The sequence below is a fragment of the Crinia signifera genome, chromosome 5, assembly GCF_055691185.1.
Source record: "Crinia signifera chromosome 5, ASM5569118v1, whole genome shotgun sequence".
NCBI lineage: Eukaryota > Metazoa > Chordata > Amphibia > Anura > Myobatrachidae > Crinia > Crinia signifera.
Window position 1 is genome coordinate 305,064,551 of NC_139221.1, and position 8,238 is coordinate 305,072,788.

The following is an 8,238-nucleotide window of genomic DNA, read 5'->3' on the forward strand; positions in this document are numbered from 1 at the left end:
TTTATATATATACCTGTCAGTTGCAGCAAAGGTTGTGCTGCCTGTGCAACTGACTGCTGCCCCCCCCTGCTGCCCCCCCTTTTGTGCTGATTGTGCTGATTAATTAACTGATCAGCAACTTTTTGGGGGTCCAGGGTTTTTTTTTTTATATATATACCTGTCAGTTGCACCAAAGGTTGTGCTGCGTGTGCAACTGACTGCTGCCCCCCCTGCTGCCCCCCCTTTTGTGCTGGTCAGTTTAAATTAATTAATCAGCAACTTTTTGGGGGTCCAGGGTTTTTTTTTTTATATATATATACCCTGTCAGGTTGTGTGTCTGCTGCCCCTCACTGCTAATCAGTGGTGCATCACTGCATCACTGATCTGCAGTTTTTTTTTTTTTGGAGAGTGCAGTGGGGTTTTGTTTTTACACCCACGTTGCTTTTGTGGGTGTCCTGTGGCCGCTGATCAGTGACGTACAATCACTGAACAGCATTTTTGGCACAGGTTGATATCATTTTTTTTCTGCAGTTTTTTTTAAATTGTTTTTTTTTGTTTTTACACCCACGTTGTTTTTGTGGGTGTCCTGTTGCCTTTGAGCGCTGTTCAGTGACGGACGTTACTGACCAACATCTGTGCTCAATTTTTGGCGCAGGACCTTTTTTTTTTTTTTTTTAACCCCTTCAATTTTTTTTTTTTTTTTTATTGGGATCAAATTCCTGTATAAAGTATTTTTTTTTTTGCACTACATACACACTACACACTACATACCCCCCCGTGTTGAAATAAAGTTTTTACCCCCCCCTACACTATACACGTGTTGAAACATTACACTTACAGAAACACAAAAATAAAAATGGCATCCCAAATGTCATCCCAAATGTCATCCCAGTCATCCAGAAGAATGTATTCAGCGGAGGAGGCATATGCCATGCCTGCCTCTGACTCTGACTCTGACACAGCCAGTGATGCAAGCGGGGAATTTGAAGGATTCGCCTTAAGCTCCTCTTCCTCCTCTGCTGATGAGGGACCCCCTCAAAGACGCCCCCGTAGAGCAGCTGAGACCCCCCCCCCCCAAATGATTGATCCCGTATGGACCCCACCACCAGACAATTTTGAGCCCCAGGTTCCTGAGTTTTTGGCTATCCCAGGAATCCAATTTGATTCAGCAGGTCTCAGAGAAATTGACTTTTTCAAATTATTTTTCTCTGATGATTTTATAAATTTAATGGTGGACCAAAGTAATTTATATGCCCAGCAGTTTATTGCTCAAAACCCCACGTCATCATTTGCTAGGTGGACCCCTGTAGATGCAGTAGAGATGATGACGTTTTGGGGTCTGGTGTTACATATGGGCATAGTAAAAAAGCCAGAAATTAGGCAATATTGGAGTACAGATGTTCTGTACAGCACCCCATTTTACCGTATGGCCATGACTCGGGCTCGTTTTGAGATAATCCTTAAATTTTTACATTACACCGATAATACACTGTGCCCACCCAGAGATGATCCCACCTTTGACCGGCTATTCAAAGTCAGGCCGGTCATAGATCATTTCAGTGCCAAATTTGCAGAGATGTACATCCCTGAAAAATTTATTTGTATTGACGAGTCCCTTATACATTTTAAAGGAAGGGTTAAATTCCGCCAGTACCTTCCCAGTAAGAGGGCAAGGTATGGCATAAAAATGTATAAGCTGTGTGAAAGCACCTCAGGGTACACCCACAGGTTTAGGGTATATGAAGGGAAGGATTCAAGAATTGAACCGCCAGAATGCCCCCCCTCCCTCGTAGGTGTTAGTGGAAAAATTGTCTGGGATTTAGTGCACCCCTTCCTGGATAAAGGTTATCACCTCTATGTGGATAACTTTTACACTAGCATCCCCCTGTTTAAGGCCCTTGGTTCAAGAGGTACAGCAGCTTGCGGTACTGTGCGTAAGAACCAAAGAGGCCTCCCAAAAACGCACATTGCCAATATGCACCGAAAATATGTTGTTGGTCAAATATAAGGACAAGAGGGATGTCCTTATACTGACAACAATTCATGGAGACAGTACCACCTCCATCCCTGTACAAGGTACCAGTACCCACACCTCAAAACCTAATTGTATCCTAGATTACAATAGGTACATGGGCGAAGTGGATCTTTCAGATCAGGTACTGAAGCCGTACAGTGCCCTGCGGAAAACAAAAATCTGGTACAAGAAGCTGGCCGTGTATATCATCCAGATGGCACTGTATAACGCTTACGTGCTATCCCGTTCTACCAGCCAGAGGGGGACATTTATGCACTTTCAAGAGGAAGTCATAAAGGGCCTAATATTTGGGAACCAGCAGGCAGAGGGCCCCAGTACTTCTAGTACTGGCCCCCGTATTGTACCAGGGCAGCATTTTCCTAACGAAATCCCCTCCCCTGCAAGAAAGGGCAGGACACAAAAAAGGTGCAAAGTTTGCTATAAAAAGGGAATAAGAAAGGAAACTATTTTCCACTGTGAAACTTGCCCCGACAAACCCGGCCTATGTATAAAGGAGTGTTTTAAAATATACCACACATCTATGGATTATTAGGTTCATCATTTCACCGTGCTTCGGGGGTCTTACTAATGCCACATAGCACCCACCATTCATTCCACCAGAATCTGAGCTGCAAAATCCAAAAATCACTCCTTCCCTTCTGAGTCTTGCCATGCACCCAACTGGTATTTTTTGGTCACATATGAGGCATTGCCATACTCGGGAGAAATTGGGGCACAGATTTTGGGGTGCTTTTTCTCCTTCATACCTTCTGAAAATGAAAAATTTTGAGCCAGAACTGCATTTTTGTGTAAAAAAATGTAATTTTTCATTTTCACTGCCCAGTTGTATCAAAATTGGTGAAACCCCTGGGGGTTTGAAATGTACACTATACCCCTAGATGAATTCCCTGAGGGGTGTAGTTTGCAAAATGGGGTCACTTGTGGGGGGGTTCCACTGTATTGGTGCTTTGGGGGTCTTGCTAATGCGACATAGCACCCACCAACATTCCACCAGAATCTGTGCTGCAAAATCCAAATATCACTCCTTCCCTTCTGAGTCCTGCCACTTTTTGGTCACACATGAGGCATTGCCGTACTCGGGAGAAATTGGGGCACAGATTTTGGGGTGCTTTTTCTCCTTCATACCTTCTGAAAATGAAAAATTTTGAGCCAGAACTGCATTTTTGTGTAAAAAAATGTAATTTTTCATTTTCACTGCCCAGTTGTATCAAAATTGGTGAAACCCCTGGGGGTTTGAAATGTACACTATACCCCTAGATGAATTCCCTGAGGGGTTTAGTTTGCAAAATGGGGTCACTTGTGGGGGGGGTTCCACTGTATTGGTGCTTTGGGGGTCTTGCTAATGCGACATAGCACCCACCAACATTCCACCAGAATCTGTGCTGCAAAATCCAAATATCACTCCTTCCCTTCTGAGTCCTGCCACTTTTTGGTCACACATGAGGCATTGCCGTACTCGGGAGAAATTGGGGCACAGATTTTGGGGTGCTTTTTCTCCTTCATACCTTCTGAAAATGAAAAATTTTGAGCCAGAACTGCATTTTTGTGTAAAAAAATGTAATTTTTCATTTTCACTGCCCAGTTGTATCAAAATTGGTGAAACCCCTGGGGGTTTGAAATGTACACTATACCCCTAGATGAATTCCCTGAGGGGTGTAGTTTGCAAAATGGGGTCACTTGTGGGGGGGTTCCACTGTATTGGTGCTTGGGGGGTCTTGCTAATGCGACATAGCACCCACCAACATTCCACCAGAATCTGAGCTGCAAAATCCAAAAATCACTCCTTCCCTTCTGAGTCCTGCCATGCACCCAAATGGTATTTTTTGGTCACATGTGAGGCATTGCCGTACTCGGGAGAAATTGGGGCACAGATTTTGTGGTGCTTTTTCTCCTTCATACCTTCTGAAAATGAAAAATTTTGAGCCAGAACTGCATTTTTGTGTAAAAAAAATGTAATTTTTCATTTTCACTGCCCAGTTGTATCAAAATTGGTGAAACCCCTGGGGGTTTGAAATGTACACTATACCCCTAGATGAATTCCCTGAGGGGTGTAGTTTGCAAAATGGGGTCACTTGTGGGGGGGTTCCACTGTATTGGTGCTTGGGGGGTCTTGCTAATGCGACATAGCACCCACCAACATTCCACCAGAATCTGAGCTGCAAAATCCAAAAATCACTCCTTCCCTTCTGAGTCCTGCCATGAACCCAAATGGTATTTTTTAGTCACATGTGAGGCATTGCCGTACTCGGGAGAAATTGGGGCACAGATTTTGGGGTGCTTTTTCTCCTTCATACCTTCTGAAAATGAAAAATTTTGAGCCAGAACTGCATTTTTGTGTAAAAAAATGTAATTTTTCATTTTCACTGCCCAGTTGTATCAAAATTGGTGAAACCCCTGGGGGTTTGAAATGTACACTATACCCCTAGATGAATTCCCTGAGGGGTGTAGTTTGCAAAATGGGGTCACTTGTGGGGGGGTTCCACTGTATTGGTGCTTGGGGGGTCTTGCTAATGCGACATAGCACCCACCAACATTCCACCAGAATCTGAGCTGCAAAATCCAAAAATCACTCCTTCCCTTCTGAGTCCTGCCATGCACCCAAATGGTATTTTTTGGTCACATGTGAGGCATTGCCGTACTCGGGAGAAATTGAGGCACAGATTTTGGGGTGCTTTGTCTCCTTCATTCCTTGTGAAAATGAAAAATTTTGAGCCAGAACTGCATTTTTGTGTAAAAAAATTAATTTTTCATTTTCACTGCCCAGTTGTACCACAATTGTTGAAACCCCTGGGGTTTGAAATGTACACTATACCCCTAGATGAATTCCCTGAGGGGTGTAGTTTGCAAAATGGGGTCACTTGTGGGGGGGTTCCTAAATTTTAGCATCTTATGGTGCCTAGAAACCTACATGGTGCCTAAAAAATAATCTCATAAAAAGGAGGCTCCAAAATCAAGTAGGTGCTCCTTCTATTATGAAGCCTGTGGTTTGGTCAACGTGCACACTAGGGCCACATATAGGATATTTATGAAAACAAAAGAATTGGGGGAATCAATTTTTAGTCACATTTCTCTAGTAAAATCTACTGTGTTCCTTAGAAAAATGTATTAAAATTGCAAATCTGCAAAAAAAATTAAATTTTGAAATTTCACCTACACTTTGTTTTAATTCCTGTGAAACACCTAAAGGGTTAACAAACTTCCAAAATGCTGTTTTGAATACTGTGAGGGGTGCAGTTTTTGAAATGGCATCAATTATGGGGGTGTCTCACATACAAGTCCCTCAAAGTCCCATCAGAACTGAACTGGTCCCTAAAAAAATCAGTGCTTGAAATTTTCTTGAAAATTTGAGAATTTGCTATTCATATTGTAAGCCTCCTAGTGTCCAAAAAAATTAAAATGAAGTTGAAATAATGATGGAAACATAAAGTAGACATATGGTCTATGTTAGTTATTAACTATTTTGAGTGGTATGATTATTTGTCTCACAAGCAGAAAATTTAACATTTTGCAAATTGCTAAATTTTCCATTTTTTTACGACATTTTGGTATTTTTCACAAAAAAACACAGACTGTATCGACCCAAATTTACCACTAATTTGAAGTACAATGTGTCACGAGAAAACAATCTCAAAATCACTGGGATAAGTAAAAGCAAAAAAAAGTTATCCCCACTTAAGTGATACATGTCAGATTTGAAAAAAAGGGCTCTGTCAGGAAGGCAAAAACTGGCTGTGTCAGGAAGGGGTTAAAGAAACCCGTATTCACATGGTAATATTCATGTTTAATGTAATAGAACACAATGGTCACACTATAATAACTTTAAGTTGGCTGTTGTAAAATCATTGTTTTCAGTCTAATTCTATATTTCACAAAGCTTGAAGGGATATGGAACTTCTTAAATATTAATATTTCTTCGTAGAATAAAAGAGAATGTCTTTTTTAGAGGTTACTTTGTTTTTAAGTTGTGAAACCAACGAACGATAAAATGAAAAGGCCCATTCTTCTAGACAAGAAGAGGCAAGCCGTCATAAATATATATGAAAATGCCAATTTCTTTATTGCATAAATAGAAGGTAAAAAGCAGCATTAGACCACCAGCTATTAGCCATCATCTAATGTATGTTAATCCATAAGTCATTTCAAGCGAAGTAGATGTATAATCTAATGGTCTCAATGGGAATTCAGTCATCTCTCATTTTTCAATGACATTATTCTAAGTGAAAATATGCGCAGCATTTATCTCTATGAGAATGATAGTGTATCGTAGACGAAAATGAAAAACTGATTAAATGGTTTCCATTAAGACGGCAGCCTCTTACAGCGCGCCATTCTATTTGTGTTTATTTTCCATGATCGTACGGAGCACAATCTATCAAATCCAAACCATGTAGAGATAGGCAAAACCAATTTTACAGCATAATGGGTCCCATTAATGAAAATGGGACTAATTCATTCGATCAATATCTTAGTTATTCCATTTATTCATTCGAGCTGCAGAAAACATTTCTTGTAAGAAAATAATATTGAATCCATTTAATTAATTTCATTAAGTAACTCTGCTACCAGCACTTGCGCTTGCAAGGAATTTCAGAGCCTGATGGAAAATTCTCAGACCCGTTAGACAAGCTCTTGTTTGTTGATTCAACTATAAAGCTAGAACGTTTTCCTGAAATTGACAATTTTCAGATAAAACAACATTTTGTAAAGTTTGAAAAGAGATAAAGGGGGTTATTTTAATTTAACGGGTCCCTCACGCGTTCGCGCAGGTGACCTATTTTTTTGTGTCTGCGCATTTCTGCTCATGTGCAGACTACGTGTTTGCAGTCCCGCTCGCATCTAGCAGTGCGAGTCGGGGAACGTGGGGGGGGGGATCATCCATTTGCAGCCATGTGGGGAATTATGGCGTGCGTGGCGGGCGGCGTTTAGGCCACACGAAACGATGCAAACCACCTGAGAATAGGCCTGTGCAATAACCAAGAAGTAGCGACTGTCTGGACTAAAAAATTTCACGGCCGGGCTACAGTCATCTTCACTATCGCCACCTACAGTAAGTGCTCGGCATAGGAAATGGAAACCAACTCTGAAGAAGATATTCTACAAAATGGAGCTTGTTCTGTCCTGTCAGTGGAGTTTCCCTGAGTCATACACCTTACACAATATGGGCCTTATTCTGGTTGGAGCGGCCGGGCCGTACGCTTACGTCCCGGGATTTTTTATGATCTGCGCATGCGTACATTCGCTAATGCGCAGGCGCGACCACTCACCAACGCTTACGGACGGGTCTCTACGTGCGAAAAAACCTGTACGCGAGTGAACGGGTATTGGGGGCGGCATAGGGGCGTGAAGAGGGGAGCGGCCGAAATAATGAGGGAAAATGGGCGTAAATATGGGCGTACACGGGGGTGTGCACCAAAAATGAGCGGTGCTACTACCGCACGATCGACTAAGGCACCGTTCATTTCGGACACAAAACAGGCGGACGCCAACCGCCAGCTCAAACCACCCCTACAGATACCGCATGCCAGCGTGCGCCTGGGTTTGGTAATTTACGCTGATTACTACCAAACACATACACCTGAATGTAATAACCAATGCTGCAGTCTATTAAGTCCAAACCATGATTTCACTACCTGCAAGCCACACACAGCACTCAAACACATTGGAAGCTTATCATTCTATACTTCTCGACATTTAAAGGTTTGTTTGTTTAATTTAAGGTAAGAATCTTTTTAAGACCTGCTTATATATGCTAAGGTAGGTATTTGTTAAACAGTTATACACATTCACTACGTGCTTTCATAGACTTTACACAGTAGCACACTCAATCTACACAAGTCGACATGTGTCAACGTGTTCACTCTAATACAAACATAGGTTTTGTATTTAGGATACAATAACATAAACCACATCTAACACCTACAAAGGATGTTTCAGCAATGTTTTAAGCCCATGGCCACTATTTTGCACATTAATTAATTCAATCAATTAATTAATTTTCATAATTATAATTGAAAGGCAAGATTTGCAGGTCCATATATGTGAAGGGTATGCCAGCGTACACGGACGTACGCTCACTCTCACGAGCGGTGACATAAGCTGAGTTTTCCATTGAAAACAATAGGGACCCGTCCGTGCAAGCTGGCGTACGCTCAGATCTCCGCAAGAAGGCGGTGAGAAGACGGACGAGAGACGTCCGTAAACGGCGGCGTACGCTCAGTTGTACG